The sequence below is a fragment of the Orycteropus afer genome, unplaced genomic scaffold (assembly GCF_000298275.1).
Source record: "Orycteropus afer afer isolate SDZICR_OR568_19922 unplaced genomic scaffold, OryAfe1.0 scaffold00130, whole genome shotgun sequence".
NCBI lineage: Eukaryota > Metazoa > Chordata > Mammalia > Tubulidentata > Orycteropodidae > Orycteropus > Orycteropus afer.
The window spans coordinates 5,396,732-5,412,742 of record NW_006921717.1 but is presented as its reverse complement, the minus strand read 5'-3'; positions in this window follow the sequence as shown (position 1 = coordinate 5,412,742).

The following is a 16,011-nucleotide window of genomic DNA, read 5'->3' as shown; positions in this document are numbered from 1 at the left end:
CGCACCCTCCCCGGCGCGCTCTCCCCGCCGCTCCGGCTGCGGCTGGCCGGCCCGCTCCGCCGCCGCTCCTCGCGCACACAATGAAGCTGCTGGCAGGGAAGTAGTGCCGGCTGCGGCCTCAGCACCCCTCCCCCAGCCGATGCCTCCGCCAGCTGAACATCTGGCCCTGGGGTGGGAGGGAGGGCCGGGGGCGGGGCCTGGGCCGGGGCTAGACCTCAGGGGGTGGGGTCAACACGCGGGTAGGGAATGCTCCCTTTGCTAGCCCCCTGGCGTACCAAGACTCCCAGACATGCCCCTGGGGGAGACCTCGCTGCCCCCCCCCAAGAGTAGCTGGGGGTCAGCCCCACCCTCGCGCCCACCCATCCCCACACATCAGTGGGCTCCGGTTACTGCCGCCTGCCCTGGGGGCCCTGAGGCCGCCTGCCTGCCCTCCCGGGTGGAGCCCAGCTTTTCCTTCCATCTCCCTTCCTGCCAAGGAACTCCCCGCCCCCCCCCTTCCGCAGGGGGACCCCCCTTCATGCGCCCTTGGGGGCCCGAGCGGATGGAAGGCCGGACTGGGCGAGGAATGCATTCCTCCAAGAGCTACCGGGCCAAAGCCTGGCTTCTGTTGGCTCTGTAGGTCCCCAGGGGTCACCCCAATTCCTTTTTAACTACTGCAATCTGCACCCCAAAACAATGATGCAGGGGCGAGGGATGGGGCGAAGGTGCAGGGAAAGGGCTCCACCCAGGGCTCCTCCCTACTGGGTTCCCTGTCACCCCAGCTGGAGAGCAGTATCCTACCCCCCCCCCGCACCGGCAGAGTGACAGACAGGGAAGCGGGTAGAGCCGCACAGACGGAGATGGGGGAGGGGGTGGGCAGAGACTTTCAAAGCCAGACCCAGCCACCCTGCCAGGCACACAAAGAGCCAGCGCACACACCGGCGGCGGCTCTGAGCCCGAGCTGCGCCCGTGCCTGTCCCCGCCGCCCCAGGCACGTGCTGCCGTGCACACAGGCCGAAGCCCCCGCGCGCTGCCCCTCCTCGCCCGGGGCCGGAGCCTCGGGGACACACCTCCACCGGGCACACCCCGCTGTGCCCAGACGGAGCCGAGCCTGCGCGCGCGTCTCCCTTCTCCCTTTCCCTTCCCGGCCGCTCTGTAATCAGATTCCTAAATTTAGAAGCAGCCCTGGGCCCAGCCAGGGATCCCCGCCCCCACCCGCTGCCTGTGGCCAGCCAGCTGGGGGCTGCGGTCGGGCCGCGACCCGGCGGGGCAGCCTGTTTCTGGGGGCTCCTGCGTGCCGCAGGCCAAGTCTAGCCGGACCCCACCCAGATGCGGCGCTGTCGGGCCGCACGGGGCCACCCTCAGGCCACCCAGCCCGCGGCCACGTTGCCCAGCACACCTCGGGCCAGGGCTCCGGGGCCTTTTTCCTCCTCGTAAAACGAGGATTGGGCACCAAGCCCTGAGGTGGGGAGGTCTAGACAAAGGAGGAGAACGAATGGGCCAAGGGCAGGTTTGAGCTAAGGGGGTCTGCTCCAAGGTGACCCCTCTTGAGCGGCAGGGTGCCATTCCCCCCACCCTCCTAGCAACTCTAGCCCTTAGAGGTTCCCCTCTCTGTCGCCTCCTGTCTGGCAGGCAGCCATCGCTGCACCACCGCTCTCTCCCAGGATGGAGTCCTCCATGTTGCTCTGCCCGCAGGCTCCCAAGAGGCTGGGCCTCTCTTGCCACCACCACCCCCCTTTTCCACACTCATACCTTGGGGCCAGGGCCTAGCCGCCCTGCCCCTCCCCCAGCCTCAGCTTCATGCTTATTTCTGGCCTCTGGCCTGAGGAGCTGACCCAGGATTCCCAGCCTGTCCTGCAAGGCTCCCCAGCCCCTGGCTTCCCTGCCTACCAAACACCCAGCCCCTGCCTGCCCCCATCGTAAGACCCTGACTGCTCTCCCTTTTCCCCAGAGCCAGATGCTCGGGGCCAGAAGATTCGGCTCTGGAAGTGGGGGCAGGGAGAGGAGCTTGATTCCTTTGTGTGTGTGTGTGTGTGTGTGTGTGTGTGTGTGTGAGAGAGAGAGAGTGTATGTGTGTTGGGGGGGGGGGTGTCCCGAAGCCCTGGTGTGCTGAGGCTTCTGCCTAAGAGGTAAGACACCAAGAGTGAGGTCCTGAGTTTGGGGGCAACTGAGGGGGCCACAGTGTCCAGAGAGGAAGCAAGTTCCCACTGAGCAGCCCCCTCCCCAAGGGGTAGTGGTGCAGGGTTAGGAGGGAGAGAGGCAAGGCCCCACCCCTCCCACCTGCTGCAGCCGCCCCCTCCCCAGCTGGCCCCCTCTTTTGTGCAAAGCCACACAAAGGACAAGGGGCCCCGGCCGGCCTGGCCATCTGCTCCCAGCAGCCTGAAGGCTCTTAAAGGGACAGCACCCCCTCCCTGCCGCCCTGGGGCTGTCGGGTGGGGCCGAGCGGGGCTGCTCAATAGGAGGTGAGCTCAGCAGTACCCCAAAGCCCACCCACCTGTCCCTGGCTCCCCAAGCCCCCAGGCCTGGGGTGCAGAGGTGCCACGTGGTCAGGAGCTGGGGACAGGCAGGGGAGAGAGGGAGAGGCAGCCTGCGGACCAGCCCCTCCTCCCCTCCTGCCCCAGGCAGCCCTGTGGCATGGCCAGAGAGCTGGGGTCCCTCGCTCCCAGAGGCCCCAGTGCTCTGCAGAGCAGCCTGTCTCCCGGTAATGCCCTCCCAGCCACGTTCGCAGACGCGCTTCCCTTTCTTCCACAGTGAAGACTGCAGAATGGCTCTGGCTTTTTGGGGAGCACCGTTCTGGGGCTGCTGCCTCGTGGCAACTCTACACTTGGGGTCCAATGGTTTCCTGTGTTTTACTGATGAGGAAAACTGAGGCTTTGCACAGGCTCCTGCAAAGCCTTGCCCTCTGCCCTCTGCCTGCCTCCCTCTCCTGGCCCGGATGACACTTCCCACCTCGGATCCTCTTGGGAGCCTGCCCTGGCCAGGCCAGTCCCGCGCAGCGCCTCTGCATGCTGCTCCCGGACATCGATTTGCATTGTCTGTGTGAGTGTGTGTTTCTTGTCTGTTTCCCTGCTAGGCCGTGAGCTCCGTGAGGGCGGGATTGTCTGCACCTTGTTCGGTGCCTGGCATACAGTAGGCGCTCAATACTTGTTGCGTGAATAAATGTCCGGAGCCCAAAAGGCCTTTCTGGACCCCGGGCTCTTCTGCCCTCTGCTGGCTGGGCATCCAGCCTCCTCCTCCTCCCTCCTCAAGGTGAAGCAGGAGGGACAAAGGTCGAATGGGGAAGCTGGGAAGGAAAGGAGGGTGACCTTGGGCCTCCCCTCGTGGCTCCCTCCTCCCAAAGGCGGAGGCAGCTGCAGCCAATCCTGGAGAACCAGCCCTGCCAGACAGACTGGGACTGTCCAGAGCTCTGGCCCGGCGAGGCTGGCCGCTGTGCTGTGGTGTGGTGCCTGGGACCTGGGCCAGGCCCTCAGTGGTCACAGCCAAGGGGCTAAGCTTGGGGAAGGAGGCAGGCGGGCCCTGGGGTGGGGGAGGAAGGGTGATGGGCTCTCCACAGAGACCTGGCTGTGCAGCTGGGGGGCCTTGGGCGTGTGCTCCCCTCCATCAGGGGGTCCAGAGGGAAGATGAAGTTGGGGACTGAAGGGGCTGGGCTGTAGGTGGGAAGGAGCCTGGGGAGCTTCCTCCCGGCCCCCACCCTCTCAATCCTGCCCAGACAGGAATTTGATCCCTGCCCCCACCACCTTCCCCACCCACTGGGGCCCACTGGCAGGTTATGTGGCCCCAGGCGCTTCCTTCCCGCTGTCTGGGCCCATCTGGTGGTCTCCTGGGCCGCACTCGCACCCGGCTTGTGAAGAGGCTCAGAAGGTGAGAGAGGTGACGATTCTGGTGCTTAGCACTGCCTCAGCTCTGTGCCCGGGGCAGGAGGGGACTAACGGCGTGAGGTCGGCAAGGAGACCCTGGCTTCCGGACACCCACGCCCCAGGAAACCTGACTGAACAGGCAGGAACTGGGCAGGAAGGGTCAGCCAGACCTCAGCTGGGAGAGACGGGAAGGGGACAGGGGCTCCCCAGACTCTAGCAAGGACACTTCCCAGGCTCAAGAGCCTCTCTCTCTTTCTCCAGAAGCCAGAAAAGGGGCCTCCCCTCTCCCTCACCTGCTCGGCGCCCTCTGGTGGTGACGGCTTGGCCCAAAGGGGGTCCCGCCTCAGCCTGGGCACAAACATCGGCCCAGGGAAGCTGACATTGGCACTCTGAGGAGTCTGTTTTTCTCAGGTGAGTGCCTGGGATCATGGTAGCATGGGGTTACCGCGACTTAGATCCAAGTCCTGGTGCCCCCAGAGCCTGCAGGCGAGATGCCCAGAGCAGAGTCAGGGGGCAGAGGCCCCTAGAGAAAGGACAGTGAGCTTAGGAGCAGCAGGGAAGGTGTAGGCCAAGGAGTTCAGGTTGCTACTCAGACAGGCAGCACTAGCGTGAGTCCAGGCTCTGCCTCTCACTTGCTGTGTGTTCTTAGGTGAGTTACTTGGCCTCTCTGAGCCTCAGTCCCTTCATCTCTAAAAGGGGACTATATCTTGACTTTGTTGCTTAGGAGGATCCAGTGACGTCTCAGATGGAGCCTCTACTGATGGTTTCCTTCCGAAGCAGACCTCCCCTCTTGAGCGTCCCCTGCAGGCCTGGAAGCCCCCTCTGCCCAGAGCTCATCCCTTGTGGGCAAGCTCAGGGCCGCCCTTACCCCCAGGGATGAGAAACTCCCCCTCTGTGACATCTGACACTTGACCTCTTCCCTTCAGATTTGCTGGAGAACCTCAGGGCCCTGCCTTCAGCCTGACTCTTCTATCCATCGCACACACGTGACTGGCTACAGATTCTCAAATAGTGCTTTGATCATGCCCCGCTCCTGTTCAATAACCCTCAATGGTTCCCCATTACCTGCCAGGCAAAGTGGGCAGCTCCTTGTGTCCCAGGCCAGTCATCAAGGGCTTCCTAGCCTGTATCTTACCCACCCAGCCCAACAAGTCGGCTCACCATCCACTGAGCCCCACCCAGTGCCCCAGAATGCCTCACCACCTCGTATACCCTGGCCTGGCCCCCCCATCTGTGTGGCTCCCTGCTCGCCCCTCCCTCAGAATTGCTGGGTCCTGCAGGTGAGCTCTGCTGCGCCAGGGCACATCCAGGGTGCCAGGCCCGGCAGTGAGCCCCCTTCCTGCTCCCTCATCCCCCACCCCCTCTCCAGTGTGCCTCCTCCGTCACCCCACCACTTGTGTGGCTCTAAGCACCTGCTCTTGCCTCCTGCTTCCAGACAAAATACAGGCCCTCTGGGAGGGGCTCCCTCCATGGTCTGCCTCCGCACCCACACACTCAGCTCCTTTGCTGTCGCTTCCAGTGAAACTGTAGCTCCCCCACTCCGGGGCTGGACTCACCCGCACCCTCACCACCTCCCAACATCACGCTCCTACCCCACCTCCTGAGCTCCTGGCTCCTCCTTGCCTGCCTCTCTCCTTGACTCTTTCCACACAAAAACCTGCTTGAGTCTCTGCACCCTAAAACGCCCCCACTCCACACACAAACACCACAACACACCTGCCTCCATTTGGGTCCCCCTTTAGCTACCACTTTCAGGCGACTGGTACTTTTTTTTTTTTTTTTAATTGTGGTAAATAGATAAGTAACAAAACATTTGCCATTTCAATAATCTTATTGTGCACAGTTCAACCAAAACCAAACCAAACTCACTGCCACTGAGTCAGATCCGACTCATAGTGACCCCTCCTAGGGTTTCTGAGGCCGTATCTCTGTGGAAGTAGATTGCCCCACCTTCCTTCCAAGGAGTGGCTAGTGGGTTTGAACTGCCAGCCTTCTGGTTAGCAGCCAAGTGCCTTAGGCACTACGCCACCAGAACTCCTTATGCACAGTTCAGTGATATTAAATATGTCGTAAGATTGTTCAACCATCACCATTAACTGTTCTTAAATACCGTCTCGGAAACCCAAGGAGGGGTCGCTATGAGTCCAATTGACTCGACAGCAGTGAGTGGTGGAGTGATAGCAGAAGCTTGGTTTCCTCTAGGTGTTGTAACTGCCTTTCCCCCTCCCTCCCATCCACCCCTGTTGTTGTTGTTATTAGGTGCCATCAAGTCAGCTCCGACTGTTAGCAACCCTACGTACAACAGAACGAGACACGGTCTGCTCCCACGCCAGCCTCACAATCCTTGCTGTACCTGAGCCCACCATTGAAGCCACTGTGTCAATCCATCCCATTGAGGGCCTTCCCCTTTTCTGCTGACCCTCCACTTTATCAAGCGTGATGTCCTTCTCCAGGGCATGGTCTTTTCTGGCAACATGACCAAAGTAGGTGAGATGAAGTCTGGCCGTTCTCGTTTCCAAAGAGCATTCCAGCTGCGCTTCTTCCAGGACAGATTGTTCGTTCTTCTGGCAGCCACGGGACTTTCAGTGTTCTTCGCCAGCACCACAGCTCCAAAGCATTAGCTCTTCTTCAGTCTTCCTTGTTCATCGTCCAGCTCCCTGGTAGCCACTCATAAACCTTGACCTCCACACACTGGCCTAGTCTAGATATTACAAATAAATGGAATCATACAATATTTGTCCTTTTGTGACTGACTTCGCTGCTTTTTTTCTTTTAAGCCTGGCTTCTTAAAAGAGTTGTTCACACCCCTCTATCCATGTCCTCACCTCCTACTCACACCCCATGGAATCTGTCCTTGACAAGGGCACCAGTGACTTTGTTATCCTCAAACCCAGAGGAACTTTGGTGAGCATGATCTGAGGGCCACCCCTGCCCCTGGGCACGAGCCCCTCCTTGACCCCCTCCTGGCTGGCCTCCAACCCCTTACTGTTGAACTGGGGGCTCAGCCTGTGACCCTTAGCTCCCCAGTCTCTGGTATCAGATCTTGGACTTTGGACACTCCATTCTCCATCCCCAGCCCAGACTTCTGCCCTGGGTTCTGGACCCCTGTATCCAACTGTCTCCTGAACATCTGAACACAGCTCTCTCTCAGGCACCCTAAGCTCTGCCTCTCTAACCTGAGTATCTTGAAGACCCGTATGATTTGTTGCCCCCATCCCTATTCCTCTTTCAGGAAGTGCCCAAAGTAGGACGTGGGAGTCACCCTTGCCTCTTCCCTCTCATTCACTTCCATATCTTTCTGACCCCTGTTCCTGTCAATTTCTGCCCCCCCCACCTCACCCTTAATGCAACAGCCTCCCAGCTGGCCTCCCTGCCACCTCTCTTACCCTCCTTTAATCTGTTCTTTATTCAACAGCTAAAACCATCTTCCTAAAACCCAATCTAATCAAGTCAGTCCTCTCCATCTCATTATCCTTGGGTTAATCTCAAGCTCCTTAACGTGACTTATCACCTTCAAAATCTAGTTGCCTGGAATCCATAACCTTTTTCTTTCCCATCTGGGGGTCCATGTAGTCCTGTAGGGTTGATCTCATCCAATGTCAGCCTTTCCTGAGATCCTGGGCACCATGATTGGTTCAGAAATGGTCTAGAGACCTGAGCTGGTCTGGTCAACTTGCTAGGAATAAAAGTCACAAAGCTGGGCCCGGGAGCTTTGGCTGCCATTTGGGGTCTAAAATTCTACCATTGTAAAGGGCAGAGTGAACAAATAGGAAGAACCCTGTTTCTTATTGTCATTTTTGAGCCACTTATCAAGTCTCACCTGAACCCACTGAATCTTTGGGCTTTTCAGTTACATGAGACAATACATTTCCTATATTGTTTGAGCCTGGTTGACTTCAGTTTTCTGTCACTTGCAACCACAGCCTCTAAAACAACTCTTCTTGCAACACTACCCCACTTGAACTTATGCTTTAGCCACATTCAACAACCTTCAGTTCCCAGAATGCAAAATATTCTCTCTCTTGCCTTGGAGTCATTATACATGAGATTTATGACAACTGGAATGGCCACTCTTCTTACCTTCTTGATTGATTCTTGTCTTTCCGATGAAGCTCAGATGTCATCTTGTCCAGGATGTCTGCCTCTTCCCCATCTCAGCACTGATTACACTCTTACGTAACGTGTTTACCTGTCTGTCCCCTCCTTGAAGCTGTAAGCCCAGAGAGAGCAGGCCTCTGTCTTATTCACAGCTCCACACACAGGTGATACAATAGACAGGTGCTTAATAAATGGCTGCTGGACAAATCAGCCTCAGGCTGCCCCAAGCGCCATTCCTTCAGGGGAAAAAAACAAAAACAACCAGTTACTGTCAAGTTCATTCTGATTCATGGCAACACCATGTGTGTTACTCCTGCTCCACAGGGTTTTTAATGTTATTTTTCAGAATTACATCACCAGGCCATTTTTCCAAGTTACCTACAGGTGCACTTAAAGCTCCAACTTTTCAATTACCAGCTGAGAATGTTAACTGTCTGCCTTACCTAGGGACTCTAAGGAAAGCTCCCTAACTGCCCTCGTCCCCCCTAGTTTCACCAGCCCCTCTCAGTCTGGGTCTGAGTTTTGCCAAAACTCCTCTGATTTTACCAACTGTAAGAGTTCCAAAATTGGAGGCACTTAACTCGTATCAGAATGATCAGCCCTGGAGAACCACTTGCTCTGCAAGTTTTCACCAAATCACAATTTAAAAACAAAAAGAATGATCATCCCAGGTCTGAGCCCCAACTCCATCTCAGCTTTTGCTTATTTCCCTTGCAACATCAAACAGACTTAAGTACATGACAAAGGAAGCATTTTTCTCTGTGGTTAAACCAAAGATATGGAAGCAAATGTCCTAAGGGAGGGTTTTGACACAAGATCCTTATCAGAAATTCCCTTAGCAGCCCTCAGGAAATGTTTTTAGGTAATTACCTTATGACCATCCTATCAAACCTTTAGTCAACTGTTTAAACTAACCAATCCAAATAGTCCACCCTTGTGTTTCCAACTAGTCATTGTAAAGCCCCTGCTTCAAGTTGTCCTGCCTACGACTTCCCTGATCTTACTGTACTTTTAGTTCTTGATTTTATCTCGTAAATATGCCTCTGTTACTCCACCATTTTGGAGCATTTGATTTCACTTTGTGAGATCAGACATGTTCCCAGTTCAAACTGTTTTGAGCTTTCAATAAAGCTCTCTGTTTTTTTTTTTTGTTTTTTTTTTTAGGATTTGGGTGAAGATTTACAGAGTAAATTCACTTTTCATACAGCAGTTCACATATACTTTGTCTCATGTCATTGACCAAAATTTACAATGCAGCAGCTCCCCTCCCACTTCCTCCCCATAGTTACCTCCTCCCAGTGTCCATCCCTTCATACTCTTCGAAGCTCTCTGTTTTTATTTTAACAGAGCATGTGTTCTTGCTCTTTGACATACTCTGGTGCCAGAAGTGGGATTTGAAGGTGCATTTCCTCTGGAGATCTCTGAGACATCAAGGAACTGTATGTAGCTTTGGTACCAAGCTCAAGGATTTTGAAGCTCATCTCTCTCCACACATTCTCAGGAGTCATCCCAGGTAAAAGCACTCTTTTTTTTTTTTTTTTTTTCAATTGTGATTTGGGTGAAAGTTTACAGAGCAAATTCACTTTCCGTACAGCAGGTCACATACAGTTTGTCTCATGACATTGACTGCAATTTCCCACAATGCAGCAGCTCCCCTCCCACTTCCTCCCCATAGTTACTTCTTCCCTGTGTCTTTCCCTCCCATGCACTCCTGGCCCCCGAGCTGTCTCCCTGTGCATACACAGCCCTACCATTCTCCAATGATTGTTCTCTCTCTATCTAATGTAAATGTTCAGCTGATATGCCTGTCAGACAAAAGTACTCTTGAATTAAGCTCTACTTCCTTGCACTGAGTTCATCAAGATTTATTGTTGGCTTTCTCTTCTGCTTTCATTTCCAGCTTACTATAAGCATTTTGACAGGTTTGTTGCCAAATTAAGATTGGTATGGCTCTTACCAAAAGACGCCTAAGTCTAATAAGCACAGGCTTTAGAAGGATCAAAATTTAAGTTAAGTTTGAATTCATCTATCTTTGTTAAGTACATATTCAAGTTTTCTAGCACATGCAATTCACTGTTTTGGTAAGATGGGGAATGCTTGTTCTAAAGAATCAGCAGGATCACCCTTGGGCATACCGGCCACTTGTATGAACAAACATTTCAGCCCCACATACCTGCTTGTTTCTGGAATGCTGGTATGACTTCACTGGGGATAATTTGGAACAACAATGCCCATTGGAGGTTCTTTTAATCTAGACAAACTAGTTTTGGTTTGCAGTGAATTATAAAAGAAAGGCTCTCAAATTTGGCAAATTCGATGGGATACTTATTTTGATTGGTACATGGAAGCCTCTAAAAGACACCAGGAAAGCAGGCTAGCTTCCATGCAAGATACTATTTCTAAATTGACTAAAAGACAAAAGGAGTTAGAATGTCAGGTGCCTACCCTAGTTCTCTCTGCTCCTTAGCCAGCTGTATCCTCTCTGTATTCATCCTTACCTTTGTATTTCTCTACTAACACCTTCTCAGAACTTCCTTTCTTCCCTAAGGAATCTGCTCAGGAAGAAAAACTTGTCCCTGGAATACCTTTCAAAATCTGACCTCCAAGTCCTGAAGTTGGTACTAGGGAAACCCCCAAAGAACCAAGTGTGTCCTTTGTTCCTTTGATCTGCACTGAATTACATAGCATTGTGAAAGATTTTGCAGATGTACAAAAGGACCCCTATAAAATTTTTTTTTTTTTCAAACAGAAAGTCTATTTTTACTAATTGACAAAGAGATCATTAATGTCAATGGTAGAAAAAGCTAGAAACAAAATATAAGGAAACTGTTTTACATACCCATGAGAAAAAGGGAACAAATTTTTGGAAGTTGGCATCTGCAGATATAACTCCAAGAGATGAAATAAGACCTATGATGAAAATCAAGTCTTATTTTCCAGATCCTTCTGTAGCCAATCTATCAGCATCTTCATTGCCTTTGATGCCTCAATGGCCAGGAACATAACTTCCATTGAACATCCATGCCTTGGGAAGCTTGATCAATCTTCTCAAAATCATTCTGTTGGCAACATCTCTTCCAGAGGCTATTCTCCATCCATTTTGTTTCCAGTTATGTATCCATTCTGTCATGCCTTTGATGACAAATTTCTTGTCAGTTTTGATGAAGAGTCATCCACATTTTTTTTTTTTTTAATTTTGGCTTGAACAAGCAAAGGCTTGTTCAGTTGTTTTGTGAGCTGCTTTCAGTTCAGCTATTTGGTTTGTCTGTCATCCAGAAGCCCTCTCACATTTAGTGGGTTGCAAGGTCCCTAGTAAACTCCATATCCATCTTGTGCACCGTCTCTCCCATTATTTTTGCGGCTACTATCTATGTAAACAGTTGGAATGTGTTCTACAAAAACATCAATTACCTCTGCCAGGGCCAAAGCCCTGTTTGCATTTGGTCCTGAAGTTTATGTTTGACTTTTACACCATGATCAACCAAAGACATCTCTGGTCCCTGTGACCTCCCTCCAGTAATGGCTCTTTGCAGTGCAATACATTTGAGGAAGGACTCCTATAAATTATCTAAAGAATTTTAAGTCCTCGTTGAAGCTTACCAACCTGGATTAGCAGATTTATCTCAATTAGTTCACATGAGGGTGCGCAATTATGATTGAAGTATGATGATTGAAAGGAGCTCTGGTGGCATAGTGCCTAAGGCATTTGACTGCTAACCAGAAGGCTGATGGTTCAAACCCACCAGCCGCTCCTCAGAAGGAAAACTGGGCAAGTTGTTCTGTAGTGATACTGTCTTGGAAACCCAAGGTGGGGTTGCTATGAGTTGGATATGACTTGACAACAGTGATTTTATTTATTTATTTATTTATATTTATATGATGATTGGAAATTTTGCAACTTGATCTAGCCTTAGATACCAGTAAGACTGCTCATGATTTGTTCTGAGAAGCCTGGAAACAAAGGAAAGATTTACTGGATGTCCTTAGTAATATAATAGACTAAGTCTATTAGTAATATTATAGACTTGGTCATATAATCCACTCTTGCATACAGAATAAAGATGAAAGCATTTATGATTACCAAAATTGACTCCTTTAAAGATTTACTGAACATTCTGGGCTTGACCCTTTCCAATCAGGAGCTTTTAATACAGCCTTTGTGTCCAGACTTGACACTGAGATTTCAGCCTTAGTAAAAAGGCATTAACTGGATTGGAAGACTGCCTCAATGGTAAAGCTGACTGGTTTAGCTCATAAACTTACTCAAACCTTAGAAACTAAACAAACTGCCAAGACTACTAAATTGATGGGTTTACAATTACAGTCTCCTAATCAAAAAAGATTTAAGTATTTTGGAGGCACTAAACCTGGTAATTGTTACTATTGTAAAAGATAGGGCCTTTTAAGAAGCGGTGTGTGAAATCAACCCTTTTGTGACCCATGGGACATATATCTCCCACCAATATTTTCAGCTTGTCAAGTTTTTTGGGACACTTCTGTCTCAGTTGTAGTACATGCTGCTACCTAGTGGGGATCTGTATAACTGTGTGAATCTGAAGAAACAGGCCTCACCCCACCAATCCTACCACCAGATTCCACTTGGGATGTATGTGTCCCACATAATTGTATCAAAACCCATATTACCTTAAAAAAATTTTTTTCCCTTGATTTCAGCATGACTTCCATTACTGAAAATACATGGTATTAACAAAAAATAATTTGGTTATTAAAGAGTTAAATAATAAACTAGACAACCTACCATTAGACGAAACCCAATCTAAATCAGAAGGAAGGGGGCTCAGGGACAAAACAGGGACTTTTCCTTCAGTGACTTTAAATCCTCAAGGAAAAATAATTTTCAAGTTAATGGAGAACCTCTGTAAATTTTTCATTGATAATGGTGCCACCCTCTCTGTTACCAACCCCATATGTTTACAGACTTTGTCTCAGAGTACCAAAACATCTAAAGTTGTGGGAGTTGCTAATCAAGAACAAACTCTAACCTACTCTAATCCCATTCCCATATCTTCCAGTCCTATGGAGGACCTACATCCTTGCCTACTTACCCATGATACCCCAGTCAGTTTAATAGGAAGAGATTTGTTAGCTAAATGGAATTGTCAGATAGAATTTAATGGAAAGGAGGAAATATTATTAGAACTCCCTGACAATCACCACAAAATAAGGGAACTTCACAGGAGGATTTTTTACTTACAAGCATTTACTGTGCCCCTACAGGAAGGAAGCTCCTCTGTTCTTTTTGCTCCTTTGGACTGTCTCTCTTTGGCACCAGAAACCGTGTGGGCCACAACTTCTACACTTGTTGACCAGATGCTGTCAGCAGACCCCAGTGTAATTCAGGTAAGATTTTTACCAAAGTCCTCCAGTACCCTTTAAAGTAAGAGGCAAAAGAAGGACTTATTCTCATAATTCAAGATTTTCTTGTTAAGGTTTAATTATTCTCTGCACTAGCCCCTGTAACACTTCTTATTTCCCCTGTTAAGAAGACAAATAATCACAGGTAGAGATTTTTACAGGATCTATGTGCCATTAAAGGGGCTCTGCTGGTTCAGTGCCTAAGGCATTTGACTACTAACCAGAATGTTGGCAGTTCAAACCCACCAGCTGCTCCACAGAAGGAAGATGGAGCAATCTACTGCTGAAAAGATTTACCACCTCAGAAATCCAACAGGAGTCACTATGAGTTGGAATCAACTCAATAATAGTGGGTTGGGTTTGGTTGGATATGCTATTAACCACTTTATGGTTCCTAGATTTCCTGTGGTTCCTAATCCACATTTACTCTTTTCTAATATATGCCTTGTAGCCTGTCCTTTACATTGGTCTCTGTGGTGCCTTTTTTTTTTTTGTATTCCTATACATCCCAACAGCCAGTATTGTTTTTTTTTGTTTTCACTTGCTAGAACCAGCAATACACTTGGACTGTGATGCCTCAACTTCACCAAGTCCCCTATTTATTTTTTTCAGATTTTACATGCAGTCCTGCAAAGTTTATGATTTGCCCATGGATCCACTTTATTAAAATATGTTCATAATTGTACTGCTTTGCTCTAAATCTCAACAAAATTGTCAGAAAGACAGGGTTCTTTTATTAAAACATTTGGCTGATGGTGGACACAAAGCCTCTAAGGGAAAAATTGCAACTGGCCCAGTCATCAGTTAAATATTTAGGACAAATAATCTCAATAAATGGGCTCACTACTGATGCCAAAAGAAAAACTATCCTTGCTTTTCCTGTCTCCAGTACAAACAAACAATCAAACAAACAAAAAACAGCTAAGGGGATTGTTAGGACTTTGTAGGTAATAAATTTTTCTTTGCTGGCCCAATCATTGTATCAATACCTAATGTCTACAGAGTCTGACCCCTTTCAGTTTTCAGAGAATGGCAAAAGGCCATACTGACATTAAAGGAGTCATTAACTGGTACCTCAACTTTAAGATTCCCTAGTGGTGTAGTGCCTAAAGCATTTGACTGCCAAGCAGAAGCCTGCCAGTTCAAACCCACCAGTCACTCCTCAGAAGGAAGACTGGGCAATCTACTTCCATAGAGATACTGCCTCAGAAACCCAAGGAGGGGTCACTATGAGTCGGATTCAACTCGATGGCAGGGAGTTTGTTTTTTGTGAGTTTAATTACCAGTTAGATTTTTCATCTTTCATTAATGAGGTATCTGGGAATTCCATTGGGGTCCTCACTCAGAAACATGAAGGAAAACAAAGAAACAGTTGGTTATTATAGCCTCCAACCAGACTTGGTCATCAGGGGTTACCTTCCTTGCCTCAGAGTGGTTGCTGCTAAGGCTAGACTAGTGGAAGCAATGGCAGATATACTTTAAGAAATGTCTGGATGTTTATATTCCTCATGCAGTGTCTGCCATTTTAAACTCCACATTAACACAGCATTTGTCAGCTAATAAGTTATCTTTTTATGAGGTCCTCCTCCTGGCTCCCTCTAACATTCAGCTACATACAGTAGCCTACTCAGAAAACAAACCAAACTCAGTGCCATCAAGTCAGTTCTAACTCATAGCAACCCCTCCTTGGGTTTCTGAGGTGATATTTCTATGGAAGTGGATTGTCTGATCTTCCTTCCAAGGAGTGACTGGTGGGTTTGAATCACCAGCCTTCTGCTTAGCAGTCAAATGCCTTAGGCTCTATGCCACCAGAGCTCCCTACCCTTTTACTCACTCCAGATGACAGCAATCACCCCACACACAATTGCTTAAACTTAACTGAACAACTTCTGTCTCCTAGAAAGGATTTTAAGGAAACTCCTCTTTTTAACCCTGATTTAATTCTATTTGTGGATAGGTAATATTTAAGACCTGACCCCAACAGCTTTCATTACCAGGGAAGCTATGTTGTGACCAACTCTACCAAAATTCTTGAAAGCAATGTCCCTCCTGAAATCTCCTCAGCTCAATAGGCTGAACTGATTGCACTCACAAGGGCTTGCAAATTGGCTTCTGGGTGGCCAGGAAATGTTTACACTAACTTGAGGTATGGTTCTGGGTCATTAATGATTCCTGGATGTTATGGAAACAGAAGGAGTTCCCAGCATCCTCTGGGACCTCTTAGAAGCCCTTTGATCCCCTCTAAGATTGCTGCCATCAAAATGCAAGCCCATTAGCCTGAGAGAATGCCTCAAACAGAGGAGATCAAAGGAAACACTTCAGCAGATAAAGCAACTAAACAGGCTGCCTCCCAAATCCTCCCTACTGCTAATAACAGCTAAAGAGATTCTCCTGCATGATCATGATAACTCAGATCATGATGAAAAGGTATATAAGGGCATCTGTGTTGTGATCTTGGAATATATAACCCTTTATTCAGAAGTTATTTCAGGGAGTCTTCTTAAAAGACAAGAGATTGCTCCCATTGCAGAAATTGGAGACTGGAAACAATCAGGTTGCCTTTTAACACCACTGCTCGGTTATGGATGGAATCTAATTATTAATCTGTCCTTCCCAGATCTCTATATGTCCCTATGGCCATGGCTTTGTAAATGAATTCCCACATGGGATGAGATAAAATATAACTGAATTTTTTTTTTTT